The following is a 15,290-nucleotide window of genomic DNA, read 5'->3' on the forward strand; positions in this document are numbered from 1 at the left end:
AGATAACAGCTTAAAGTGACCCTGTGGTGAAAGAAAAAAAAAATAACTGCATTGGAAGGAAAAGTTCTGGACATTTATTTCAGAAGCAGACTAGAGCAGACAATGGGAAGAGACTATATAATGAAGGCGCAGCTTAAAAATATTCCTAGCATCCATCCATTGGAATGTGAGTGAATGAGTATAAAGGTATTTTCTCAGTTAATGGAGCATATACAACCTGTGAGCCCTAGTGCAGCCCCGCACAGGCAATCTGAAGGTTTGGCAAAACAAGTATCATTTGAAGCAGACTGCTGACAATTTAAAAAAATGGGACTAGATACTGGCAAGTATTACGGCGTGCCAAGTGTACTACCAAAATACGGATTTATGATTATGGAAGTTACATATTTGAGATTATGCTTCTGTGCGAAACGATATGAATCCTCAATAAAATTTAAAACAACGGTTGCCAAAAAAAAACAAAATCAGTGCCTGTATGCAAAACTGGGCAGCTGCCATGCTTTGCCTACAAGCAGTACAGATGTACTGGCTGCCTGCGTGAAGATTCAAGGGCTGCTGAGCACGGAGTGTGCCTGCCCACCGCTGGCAGTGTAAGTAACAGTGTCAACCTTTGTCACCCAGCCAACTTAAGAAGCCTTGTCAGAGCACACGGTTCCAACTAGGCACCTGGAAGCAAATCCCCTGGGAAACATTTTCAGAGAATGAATTTAAATGACATCTAGGGCCTAATTGACGAAGCTTATTCCCCCAGACATCGAATCGGGGGGTGGGGGAGCCGCTCTCAAAATCAGGCCACTAATGTGCAATGGCCCATTTATAACCAGTCTTGATTATACCCTTAAGCACATCCTGTACAGTGTTTGTTATAAGCAGTCAAATTCATTTATAGCAAAACCGCTTTATAACAAGTTTGTTGGCTCCCGGATTTATTAGACACGAGGAGAGACTACTGTATCCGCTGACAAACATTTTTCCAAAATCATTCGTAGAAGAAAACAAAGTGCAGTGCAGTGCTGTGCTGTATGTTTTGTGCTTGGGAACCCTTCCGTAAATTGCTGAGTTGGCCAGTGTATAACACCCTCTCTTGCATCGAGAGGTACCAGTGCTGGTAACATATCACAAGCAACGCTAGGATTGACAGAGATGTTTACTAAGGTCGGGGCCTTTTTACCTGCAGATCTGTAGGAGAACCACTGTAGAATAACCACTAGCTGCTCACAAGGGGGGGAAGTGCCACTGTCCGTGGCTGCTTCTTGAAACACGGTCATTAGAAGTTGCAAATGACCTTACATCTTTTAGAAAGAGTGGCCTTTCGCAGAACAGTTATCCTCGTGGTTTTCTGGGTGAATGCCTTTAGACTTCTGCAGGTTGATCTATATTTACTGGTGCAGGATTTTGGAGGCTACCTATCAGAAACGCCAGACTCCTGCCATTTCCATTGCCCATATCAGAGCAGCACTGAACGAGGTACTTTTATGCACCTCTACTGAAAGCTGTTCGCAGAGGTGGAAAGAAACAATTTCTCACCAATGGGGCATAAGTCAGGATAAAAATAAAGGTTAGTATACAGCCATTAACAAAGTCAGAGAGGAGGATTATGACAAGCACACCATCAAATCTATGAGGGAAAAGTATTGATTTCCTGTCAAAATGTATCACTTGGAGAAGTAATCCACATACATTTTAAAGAAACAGAACCTGCCAGGGGCAAAAACGTACAGGACAAAAATAAGAGGCCGGTGAAAATAATATGGAACAATAGCAGCTTAGCTGGGGGAATAGGAAAAGGAAAATTGTTACATTCACCCTATGACTGCTATTTATTTCTTGACATGACCAAGTGTATACATTAAAATGTATTTGATAACACGCAGGTTAATGAACTGTTATGATCCTGGTGTGCCTTTTTGTGTTGCTGAGGGTTAAAAGCTTACATACCAAAAATTCACGAGGAGCTGTAGCATCACGGACTTGGAGTTTAGAAATCTGCTGTTAATTTAGTACTTTGCAATGCTGCTGCTCTCTCTCTGCTACAGGCTATTCTTCATCAGTCTTTTAAGTACATCTTAGGCAATTATTTTCCACAGAAAAAGATGAGAATTGGATGAATATATTTAGGAAAATAGTCCATGCATAGCCCAAACTTCTGAAACCAAAACTCCTGTTCAAGTCAATTTGAAATCCTACATGAAGTATTGACTTTTGCCAGAGACAGATACTAGTTAGACACAATTGACTAATACCTAAGCACCTAATTCAGACTTTGCCTGTAGGCATGTATCCCCCATATAGATGAGAGATTTGTGCTGGAAAAGACTGAATGGAACTACAGATAAGTTTGAATCAAGCTCCAAGTATTTTTTTAAACAACTGAAAAATATATTTAAAATTTTTTTTTAATTGCTGCACCATAAACAGATTTATCTTAAAACAGTAGTAGCGTACAGGTATAAAAAAGGAAAAAGGTACCGTAATTAATCTTTCCCTTAAAATAAAATGTCTTCATTTGTATATTTAATTAATAAGAAAATACTAGTGTATGAAGTTTTGAAATGTTCCTCCTACTTGGCCATGTATATGATGGGTATATCAGAGCATTGCGTGGTTGATCCTCAACAGAGCCCCATGCAGACATCAAACTAATACGTACAACACAGCAGATAGCTCAAAAGTGGACTTATTAAAACAAGGTAGTTAAAAGCATAGGCTAGCCATATTTAAAAGTAAAAAAGTACAAGTCACTAAGACAAAAAGCAAAAGGATACCTGCTAACATGGCCATAAGAGAGACTGCATGCAACAAGTAAATAATTCATTTCACAAGTATTCCTACAAAACTTGTTTTTATGTACAAATATCGACCAGAGAGATTATAAATGAGAGAATTTTCACCTAAAAGGTACAGACTGGTAGAATTTACCTGTTTCACAAGATTTAGCAGTTTAAAATAAAGAAAGTTAACATTTCCAAATGCAAATTTTCCCCTGTTAAATTCTATAGTTAAATAAATAAATAAATATATATATATATATATATATATATATATATATATATATATATATATATATATAAAATGAAAGTAGAACTTTAGCAGATTTTGATAAGGCAATAAAAACCTGACATTTTCACCATTTTTGCTTTTGCTGAGAATATTTTCATAGTTAAGCATAAGGGAATACAAAGAACAAATACTGCATTACATATCTAGAAGGTAATGCTAGAATCTACATTTTATCTAGATAAAAGACTTTAAAATAACACAAACACATATAAAAACACAGATATCAGATTTAAATAAATATTTAAATTAAGCAGAATAAAAACTCAAAATTTATAATATTCCACTAAGCAATCTCCATTTTAAGAGTTATTTATTTAAACTTTTGTAGGCTGCCTAAACCAAGTGATGTACAAAATAAAAGAAGGAAAATGAGTCAAAAACAAATAATTTCGGACCATGCTCAATGACAAATATGACCCCTATAAATCATTAGATATAATATTCAAATGGCAACTGAAGCAAATCGTCATCAGCTATTTTTTGAAAAATTTTAATTCACATTGTCTGGTAGCGAGTTCCATAAAATTGGGCTTGCCACTGAGAGCACCCTGTAAGCTGTATTAGGGGTTCGGGAAACTGTCTGCTACTGTACACCTCTCCCTCCTCCATATCTATTTGGGCCAGCAGTGCTATAGACAGTTAAGAACCTAAGAACAAAAGAAATTGAAAAGCTGGGTCAGACCAAGGGTCCATCAAGCCCAGCATCCTGTTTCCAACAGAGGCCAAAACCAGGCCACAAGAACCTGCAATTACCCAAACACTAAGAAGATCCCATGCACTGATGCAATTAATAGCAGTGGCTATTCCCTTTGTAAACTTCATTAATAGCAGTTAATGGACTTCTCCTCTAAGAACTTATTCAAACCTTTTTTGAACCCAGCTACACTAACTGCACTAACCACATCCTCTGGCAACAAATTCCAGAGCTTTATTGTACGTTGAGTGAAAAAGAATTTTCTCCAATTAGTCTTAAATGTGCTACTTGCTAACTTCATGGAATGCCCCCTAGTCCTTCTATTATTCAAAAGTGTAAATAACCGATTCACATCTACTCGTTCAAGACCTCTCATAATCTTAAAGACCTCTATCATATCCCCCCCTCAGCCGTCTCTTCTCCAAGCGGAACAGCCCAAATCTCTTCAGCCTTTCCTCATAGGGGAGCTGTTCCATCCCCTTTAACATTTTGGTTGCCCTTCTCTGTACCTTCTCCATCGCAACTATATATTTTTTGAGATGCGGCGACCAGAATTGTACACAGTATTCAAGGTGCGGTCTCACCATGGAGCGATACAGAGGCATTATGACATTTTCCGTTTTATTAACCATTCCCTTCCTAATAATTCCTAATATTCTGTTGGCTTTTTTGACTGCTGCAGCACACTGAACCGACGATTTTAAAGTATTATCCACTATGATGCTGAGATCCTTTTCCTGGGTGGTAGCTCCTAATATGGAACCTAACATCATGTAACTACAGCAAGGGTTATTTTTCCCTGTATGCAACACCTTGCACTTGTCCACTTTAAATTTCATCTGCCATTTGGATGCCCAATATTCTAGTCTTGCAAGGACCTCTTGTATCACAATCCGCTTGTGATTTAACTACTCTGAATAATTTTGTATCATCCGCAAATTTGATGACCTCACTCGTCGTATTCCTTTCCAGATCATTTATATATATATATTGAAAAGCACCAGTCCAGGTACAGATCCCTGAGGCACTCTACTGTTTACCCTTTTCCACTGAGAAAAAGGACCATTTAATCCTACTCTCTGTTTCCTTTCTTTTAACCAGTTTGAAATCCACAAAAGGACATCGCCTCCTATCCCATGACTTTTTAGTTTTCTTAGAAGCCTCTCATGAGGGACTTTGTCAAACGCCTTCTGAAAATCCAAATACACAACATCTACCAGATCACCTTTATCCACATGTTTATTAACCCCTTCAAAAAATGAAGCAGATTTGTTAGGCAAGACTTCCCTTGGGTAAATCCATGTTGAATGTGTTCCATTAAACCATGTCTTTCTATATGCTCTACGATTTTGATCGAGAATAGTTTCTACTATTTTTCCCGGCACTGAAGTCAGGCTCACTGGTCTATACTTTCTTGGATCACCCTTTGAGCCTTTTTTAAATATTGTGGTTACATTGGCCACCCTCCAGTCTTCAGGTACAATGGATGATTTTAATGATAGGTTACAAATTTTAACTAATAGATAAGAAATTTCATTTTTGAGTTCCTTCAGTACCCTAGGATGCATACCATCCGGTCCAGGTGATTTGTTACTCTTTAGTTTGTCAATCTGGCCTACTACATCTTCCAGGTTCACAGTGGTTTCGTTCAGTTCATCTGACTCATCACCCCTGAAAACCATCTCCGGAACTATCTCCCCAACATCCTCATTAGTAAACACGGAAGCAAAGAATTCATTTAGTCTTTCTGCAATGGCCTTATCTTCCCTAAGAGCCCCTTTAACCTCACGGTCATCTAATGGTCCAACCGACTCCCTCACAGGTTTCTTGCTTCGGATATATTTTAAAAAGTTTTTATTATGAGTTATTGCCTCTATGGCCAACTTCATTTCAAATTCTCTCTTCGCCTATCTTATCAATGTTTTACACTTAAATTGATAATGCTTGATAATTTTTGAAGGATTTATTTTTGGCTAAAACAGCCTCTTTCAACTCACCTTTTAACCAGGACGGTAATTGTTTTGCCTTTCTTCCACCTTTCTTAATGTGTGGAATACATATGGATTGCGCCTCTAGGATTGTATTTTTAAACAATGTCCAAGCCTATTGAACACTTTTAACCTATGCAGCTGCACCTTTCACTCAGAATTCCTATACCTATACAATCCAAAAAGACAGTGTGTTTTATCCTCAGAATTAGACTTTTGTCAATATTTGCAGGATTAGCATTTAGAAAAAAAAAACAGTCTACTTAGCATCGGTTTATACTAAAAGCTCTACATCATTAGCGGATTTAAATGTGCCAGAAACCTTGATCTGCTTAGAGTATTAATAAAAGTGACTGACTAGCTAGCTAGCTCCACCCAACTTTGGGAGATTCCCTTCTGATTACCTCTAGAACAGTTTCTGGCTGGAGGACCATCTCAAGGGAAAGCTTGCTTCCTTGGTCCTGGTACTGGCTGGGCTGAGGAGATGTCTTGAACTCTAGGGCCATCTCTAGCTTCGTGACCAGCAGCCAGATGTCAGGCAGCACTTTCCTGTCTCTCCAGACACTCCTGGTCCTCTATCTCCTCAACAGAGGGAGGGGCAGGGTTGATGCCTCTGCATAATCAGGTGTTGATAAGTCTTTCTCCGCAGGTTGCTATCTTGAGTCTTTCTCCTCTGCAGCTTTTTAACAGTCAGGATAGGAATATGCAACAGTACATGCACAATCAAACAGAATATGAAAAGGGGTAATTTCTTCATTAAAAAGTGTTGTGGGGGGGTGGGGATCACTGCTCCTGCTACATGGCGATTACAGAGCAGGGTATGGTCTGGTCCAGTAAATCTCTTGACCAGCGAGTTGTCTTACAGTGTCAGCATTTTTCAGTGAACTGATCTGTCTGATAAACTGCCCTTTGGATAGTTGTTTTCACCTCTGTGACCTGCCCCTTCCTGGGCTTAGCTCATGTTTAATGGGAAAAACTTATAGCCTTTAAGTAAATAGGCAGATCAGATAAGCTGGGCCAGTATTGTTATTCTGGTCAATGTTTCTTATCTTGTTTCTCTCTGTTGAAACAGTGTTACTTTGCTGGAACATACCTGTCAGCATCCATCTTTTAAAGTCTGTGTCCCTCTGAGGTCAGTATTCATAGAATATAGAATTCATATTTTGCTGCATACAATGGTAGAGCATCTGGTATTTCCCTTACAACCCTATCACGAATTTCAGCTAGCCAATTTCAGCAAAACAAATTGAAAGGGCACCCAGAATACCTTTGTTATGATCTTAAAGTTTGTGTGGGGTTGTAAGAATGTAGTCCACATCACGTATTGTGTGCACAAATAAAGCAATTTTGAATTGTACCCGCCATTTGACTGACAACCATTGTAGCTCATTTAAAACAGGAGTTATGTGAGCTCTTCTATAGAGTTCAGATATTAAAAGCAGTAGCCAGTAAGGCAATAAATAATGAATTACAATAGTTGATACTGGGTAGAATTAAAGCTTTTACAACAGATTAAATTTAACCTGGCCCAACAAAGACTTCAAAGGATGCAGCAAATGCAATTTATAGTAACTGGCTTTACAATTACCTTAACTTGATTGTGCATCTGAAGGTCCTGATTTAGGCTCTTAGCATGTGATACCACAGGGATTTCTAAATTATCGAAACAGGAGGAGGATGGAACATTCACCTTACTTAATCTCTGCAAAACCATGACTTCAGTTTTTTTTCAAATTTAAGGCCAATTTGTTGCAAGTCATTCACCTTTTCACTGCAGCAAGGTAAACAAACACCTGGCACAGAGCCCAGCCAAGAACTTGCACATTTGTGCCATATAGATGTTAAATAATGTGGCTGAGAAGGTTAAGTCTTGAGGAGCACCAGTTACTACCTTTTGCTGCCTGGAATGGTTGGAATCAATAGTATTTATTTATTTATAAAGTTTGTAGCCCGCTGATCCACAAATCTCAGCGGGGAACGACAATACATTCATAATTAAAACATAAAACCAATTACAAAACTCAGACAGACAAAAATAATCAACTAGCTGACTAGTGCTCAACTTCCCAGCCTGTCTAAGCCTAGCTTGAACCAAGTCTCAAAAACCAGTCTTAATGCACAAAGGGGAGCCTAGCACATAAAGATTAGCAAAAGCCTCACAGTATCTTTCTAAAAATAAGCAAATCATGTGCTATTTTTCAAAGAATTTGGGAGCTCATTCCACAGGATCGAGCCAGCCACCCTAAAAATGTGCTCTCAAATATTCTTTCAAGCATACGTGTTTAATAGAGGGTACAGCTAATAGACCTTTAGTAGATGAACACAAGATGCGAGATGGACGATAAACATGTAAACCGTTGGAAAGTCAAGGAGCAAGGCGGGGATCACCACCCAGACAGGGGACCAACTACACACACAATTCTTAGACCCATACCAATTCAGATCCATTCCCCACCATAGCACAGTAACTGCATTAGTTTATCTTTTTGTTGATTTATGATTATGCCTAGATGATAGACAAGTTATTTTTCTGTACTCCTGGAAATTTCAGCAGCATTTGATACCATAGACCATAAATTCTTTATTCCCTGCCTAAGCAAACTAGAACTTGCTGGCCCAACATTCGCCTAGTTCATTTTCTTTCCTCCAGGATTCCACTCGCAACATCTCTATGGGGCAAGCATCTTTCAGCCCTCACCCTCTTTCATGCAGTGTCTTGCAAGGACCTATCTTATTTCCAACTTTCTTTAACATCTACACTATCATTTTCCGTTTTATTCACCATTCTCTTCCTAATAATTCCTAATATTCTATTTGCTTTTTTGACTGCCGCAGAACACTGAGCCGACGATTTCAATGTATTATCCACTCTGACGCCTAGATCTCTATCCTAGGTTGTGGATCCTAATATGGAACCTGCAGCAATTCTAGGTGTAGCATTTTGGTTAAGAATTAGAGAGAGCTGAATTATTTTTCTTGAGTTGTTTCCCTGCTTGGGTACTGGGTTTCTCAGTCTGGGCCAATACCTTAGTGGGAAGGGGATCAGTTCCTACTGGGTGCTGGTTTTGCTTGAGTAAGATTTTATGATGTTTTTGCATTTTGGGGTTTTCTCCTGTGAGTGCCCTGGTACCCCTAGCTGGAGGAATTTGGGGTCTCCACTAGCTAACTTAGATCAGGAGGTAGGGAAGATTCCAAATGGTGACCAACTGCAAGAGGATTCCAGATTTATCTATCTTTGTGTAAAGATTTTTTCTGAATTCCCAGGAGGAAGTTTTTGGCCACACTTCCTGCCTGAAGAGTGAATATCTGTAGAGAGATGCTGTGTTCCCTGCTACTGGACTTTTCCTAAGAAACATCCTATTGAGACAACTGAAGAAAAGAACTGTGAATAAGACCTACATTTCTATTCTGAGGATACCTGACAAAGTCTTCAACCTGGGAGAGACACACTTAAGGGAGATTGTAATTCTTTTTGCCAACCAGTATTTTTGCTTGTCTAAACCAGAGAGGGTGTGAGTTTCCCTGCCTGAGAGACACTTGCATAGATAAATTAGAGAACTGTAAATGTCATCTTATCAAGATAAAAGCTGTTATGAAACTGCCATTTCTACCATTTTAGAAATCTGAGTGTAAAAATTTAAATTTTAGACATTCAATCTGAGCCTCCAGAGTCTTTTGTGGCACGCACATCCCTCCCCGAGGCAACAAATCAAGAGTCAGCCATCTTGGGCCCTGGAGGATTTAGTCCTCCCTCCCCCCCCCCCACTGGAAAAAGAACCCTGTCTCGGAGCCCCTGGACTGTGTTTGAGTGGGAGAAATTTAAAGGATTGGCACTGGGATCCTCGTGTGCCCCTACCCTCCATATCATCACAAAGAGGGCAAAGATAAATATTGAAAAGAAGAAGAAATAAGGAAAAGCCCCGAGGAACTCCCGTAAAAAAATGACAAGAACTAGAATAGATGTCCCCAACCATAACCTTGTTAGTAAGGTTTGGCAAAAAGGAAGAAAACCAGGAGAGCACAGTGGAGATCATGCTTAAAGATTTAAGCTGAGAAAACAGCATAGATTGGTCTGTGAAAGCCACTGAGAGATCAAGACAGATTAGATTAATTGACTCCAGAACAAAAGCCCAGAAAGAAGTGGAAGCCACACAGTCATGCAGTATATAATTGTCATCCAAAAAGTACTGCAATTGTTGAACAACCACCTATGGGATGTATCTAACAAATAAGATTTAAATCAATTTAGCACAGTCCCTGCAACCCCACACTCACGCAGCCTATACAGCAAGATTTGATGATGGTCTCAAAAGATGCAAAAACAGCAAGCAAGACCAGAACAAAGCCTTGACCACTATCAAAGCTTTTCCTAAAAACATCAGTGCTAGATAGAAGCAAGGCTTCCATGCTCAAACCTTTGTAAAAACCAAATTGATACTGGTCAAGGATCTGATGGCCCTGCATAAAGTTCAGGCCTGGATTTGTCAATAGGCACATTAGGCCTGTGCCTAAGGCAACAGAATTTGGGGGGGGGGGGGGGGGGGGAGGTTAGCTGAAGATGTGCTGCCTTCCAATAGAAATACTATAAATTATACTAATAAATATTGTGTAAAACTACTTTAGTTTCATAATGTAATATACAAGATGGAAATGTTTGCCAATTTGCTTTAGAATTTTTACATTTTTGCCACGGGATCCACCCCTGTTGCCCAATCTTGGGGGGGGGGGAGGGAAGAAGGGGATGACAGGGGGCAATAGCACCAACAGTGCCTAGGGGCACCAAAACCCTAAATCCGTCACTGATAACGTTTTCAAGTTGTCTCAAAATGGCTACCACAATTACATTGGAAAGAAAGGGCAATGAAGAAACTGGTCAATAATTCATCAAATCTGGAGGGCAGAGTCTCAGGTTTTTTTGAGTGGCACATTTCAGAATTTATGGAAGATTTCCTTCCGTTAGTGAAAGACTGACAATTCTGATTAAAACTGATCAAATTTGCTTTAGCTTCCTTCAATAATGATAAAGATCTAAAGAACAAGATGAGGAATTCATGGCAGTGATAATCTGCAAAATTTCAAACTGATATCAAATACTAACCCAGGACAATATCAAAGATTTCTGTTACACATCTATCTTGTTGACACAAATTATAAATTTTTCCCTTTGACAAAATTTACTAGCAATCCCTGTGTTACATTATAAATCCTATTATTCAAAAGTTTTTAAAAAAAATTATTTTAATATATCAATATGCCACGTCACATTAATACAATTACACACTCCAAGTCACCCATCATATATACTCTCCACAACCCACACACATCCCTCATTCAATACTCGCCCAAACATTACACTAACCACAGCACCATACACTGTAAAGAAGATAAACCCAATAAATATCAATCTAATCTAATAATCTTCACTCTCTAATCCTTAAGATCCCAAATAAAGGGCTGCAAGTCAATGCCCATATATCATTCAAAATAATGTTATCCATCTCGTGCACTGAAAGATTAACAGTCTCAAAATGTTAATTCACACTTCATCAAAATGCTCATTATGTTCAAATCCAACAATTATAGGCAAAAGCCAACATCTTATGGGGTTCCATACACAAGCTTAATATACCGTATATTCACTATACACGATTCTCTGTGAGGCTGAAGGATTAGTTAAATTCCAGTCCTGGAAATTCTAAGAATCATCTGAACAAAAGTCACCAAATGACTAATGTTGTGAAGGAACCAACCTCCCTCCTATGGTCCATAATTGCTGATATGTTACTTCTCCTGATATTTGCTTCGAAGCACCGCATACTGGAATTGCTGCAATTGTGTTTCTCTCGACGTATTTCGGCACAAATCCGTGCCTGCATCAGGGGAAGCCGTAAGTCATTTTAGAAAGAAATATATTTTTAAAAAACATCTAAAAATCCCAAATATCCTCCCTAAGACTCCCTTAAAACCACTCACCACTATTCCCAGCAAACCCACTCAGTTCCAAAATGGCAGTATGTTTCTCGCTTTTAGAAGGATAGAAACATATTTAAGTGTCCACTGTCCAATGACAGGGCACATCCCTCAGATGTCACTGCATAAGGCACTTTCTTCCTACAAAAAATTCATTCAACTGCAGATTTTGTAGAGAACTGAATTAAAGGTAATGCTTCCAGCTCAATAAAAGGAGCTCCACTCAACCTCCTTGTTCAAACCCTTCAGGGCCCACCGTATTCCATTTAAAAATATAGGATTGCTCCTTCTGCACCATCCTTCCAAAATCACCACCCCTACTCCATTGCTGCACCTTTTCTAAAACTAGAAATCTCAGGTCCTCAACATTATTCCAACATTATTCCAATGTAAGACTAGATGTGCCTCTACTCACATCTAATGCAGCTCAAGTGTTCCTAAATTCTAACCTTTACTGGCCTAGTTGTCTTCCTAATATAGGCAAGATGAGAGGGACACCATATCAAATAAATAACCCCTGCCTACTCACAAATGGTGTAGAAAACAGATGAAAAGGGTGACAAATCAGATAGGCAAAACTATTGCAGATCTCAGAGGATATCTAAAGGCCTGAGAGTGCAGAAAGAACCTAGTCTTTATAATGAGGACCCCAATTTCACGTAGGATTGGAATAAGATTCTGAAAAAATGTGCACGGGACCTGTTACTTATAATTAAGAAGGCCCACAGCATGGCGGAGCAAATACATATTGAATTAGATACAGAACTCATTACTGTGAGTGGGAGTTTGACAGCAGACTCGCTCAAAAAGTTTGAATCTGATTTGAAGACACATATGGAAGATTTCTCTAATGAACTTCGCAAGTTTAAACAAGCCAAGTTCATTAGAGATAAGAATGATTATAAAAGAGATAATGTTTATCAGTGGATTGGTGCACAGAAGTTGAGTCCCCAACAGAAGAAAGTTCCTTTTCAGGTTCCTCTGATGATTCGTCAGGAGAAGAGAACACCAGGGATCCTCAGAGTGATAATGCATAATCTTTTTTAGGGGATCCAGCTGCATTACCCCAACAGCGGTGTGGAACTCCATAGGACAAGACAAGGAGGGTGGCAGAGGAATATGGAAATTTCAGCAAGAGGGCTACAGACCAAGGACCAGATCGCAATTAACAGACATACAAGAGTGGTAAATCTTTCTTCAAAAAAATCTTACTTCTGATCAATTAGTGGTCTTGAGTAAGGGATTGTATTCTGTACCAACTAACTGCTTTGATCTGTTTCGGTTCCATGTTGCATTGCAGAAATTTGTACGAATATTAAGACAGATTATTCTTTGATGGGCAGGGAGAAGTAGGGAGTGATCATTCTGTGGTTATACGGTGCTCCACCTGGTGTTATGGATCAGCCATCGTGACATTTTTAGAGATGGTTAAAAGAGATTTAGAGGGTATTAATCTACAAAGACAGAAGCATAGATACAAGGATAATCTCATATAGAGAACGTAAGGCTCTAATTCAACTTCAATCAGACACCAGTGTAGTCATCAAGCTGACTGACAAAGGGGGTGAGTGGTGGTGTTGAACACTGGGGATTATGTGGAAGACATTTCTCACAGCTGTCAGATGTGGCTTTTAATATGCCATTAGCTTCTGATCCAACACAAAGTATTAACAAGGAGATTGATGGCATGATAGGTGATGCGGTTGACCAAGATTGGATAACAAATAAAGAAAGGGATTTTTTTTTTTTTTTTTTTAAAGGTACCATATCCAGGTTGTCTGGCATTTCACTGTCTACCAAAGATTTATAAATGATTGGTTAAGGCACCAGGAAGACAGATTGTGTGCTCCCGGGGTTTGTTTTTAGAACCACTGACTATTTTTGTGGGGGGTTTTTACGTGATTTTGTCTTTCAGTTACCATCATATATTAGGGATTTGGGGGAAATTATAATATTGTTGGAACAGCTGGTGATGCCTATTCCGATTCTATTAATGGCTACAGTTGATGTGGCCTCTCTCTATACTAATATCCCCAGGACAGAGCAATTGAAATTGTTCAATTTTTCTTGGATAAAAGAGCTGAACCATTTCAGGTGCCCACTAGTTTTTTTAGTGGATTTGATCTCCATAGCTATGATGAAGGATTTTTTCTGCTTTAACAATTTTTTCAACAGATAAAGTGTGTCACGATGGGGGCCTCCTATGGCGCCTGATATCACCAACCTATATGTAGGGGTTTTTGAAGAGCAGATGTTGGCAGGGTGTCCCCATAAGAAGAATATTGTTATCTGGAAGCGTTATGTTGATGACGTTATTCTCTTGTGGTCGGGGGAGAGATACGTTTTGGAAGTTTTTTTGAGTTGGCAGAATGTGCAGGACTCTAATTTGTGGTTTTCATACAATATTAGTATGACACACATTCAGTTTTTAGATATTATGATAGATTACGATGGGAGTGGTTTTCAGTTTTTGATATATAGGAAAGACACGGATCAGAACATGCTCCTACATTATACCAGTTGCCATCCTGAGCAGCTTAGACAGAATTTACCAGTGGGACAGTTCCTCAGATTGAGGAAGTTATGTTCGACTACAGAGGAATATGAACATAAATCCCAGGAAATGTATTACAGATTTAAAGAAAGGGGATATCCAATGAAGATTTTGAAAAAATTCTTATAAGAGGGGGCATTGGGCCAATCAGGAGTTGTTACAATCAACTCCCCTCATAATGATTCACGATTGGTTTGTATCCTCCCGTTTTCCCCAGAGACACGGAGGATCTCTCTCAGTATCAGGTCACATTGCGACATCTTGAGATTGCACGCGGTGTTCCAGGATGGTCCGACTTTTGTATTAACACGGGCCCGAAATTTGAGAGAGAGGTTAGTACGGTCCTGTAACGTACAGTCCAGAGTTGTAGAAACCTGCGTAGTTGACATCAGCAGAGGGCAGAGCTAGGGCTCCTGCTTGACCAAGTAGCCAGGAGCTCAGTGAAGACAGTCATGCCTGCTGTTCGGGCTGTGGCTATCAAGGGACCTGATGATCTGGCAGAATGAGGAGCACATAGGCAGAGGCAGGGGAATAGGACATACATCCACCACCATTTCTTGACCTCCCTGTACAAATAACATCAGAGGAGGATGGTGCTAGAGCTCCCTGATGACCAAGGAGCCAACAGTCACTCCCTGCTGTTAGGGCCATAACTGAAAATAGTCACTTCTGCTGTTGAGGCCATAGCTGTCAAGGGGCCCATTTAATCCAGTAGGGTAAGTTGCAGTCTAAATACTGTTCAGCCATTTCAGATCCAAGCATGAGGTACATGTGAGATATAACTCAACTTTAGATACATCGCTCTATTACGATGATTAAATAAAGAATGTATGCCAACAGACTTGTGCTAATTCAGTCCCTTTTTGTCTGCTACCATGTGTTCAATATGTGCACATATTTTTCATTGTAACCAATAAGAAATATCTTTCAGCAACTCTAACAGTGCCAGTAGGAGAGATTTCACATTCCTCCTGTTTGTGAAGACAGATTTCTCTGTAATGGCAAGCACTCATTCTCCATGGGT

General features: G+C 39.4%; 1 protein-coding gene across 3 annotated transcripts in view; it reads right to left on the reverse strand.

Moving 5' to 3' along the window:
* Nucleotides 1–15,290, reverse strand: part of MAST4 (microtubule associated serine/threonine kinase family member 4) — a 963,205-nt gene that overhangs the window by 651,617 nt on the left and 296,298 nt on the right. The gene's annotated exons all lie outside the window — the stretch shown is intronic.

The sequence above is a fragment of the Rhinatrema bivittatum genome, chromosome 1 (genome assembly GCF_901001135.1).
Source record: "Rhinatrema bivittatum chromosome 1, aRhiBiv1.1, whole genome shotgun sequence".
Classification (NCBI taxonomy): Eukaryota; Metazoa; Chordata; class Amphibia; order Gymnophiona; family Rhinatrematidae; genus Rhinatrema; species Rhinatrema bivittatum.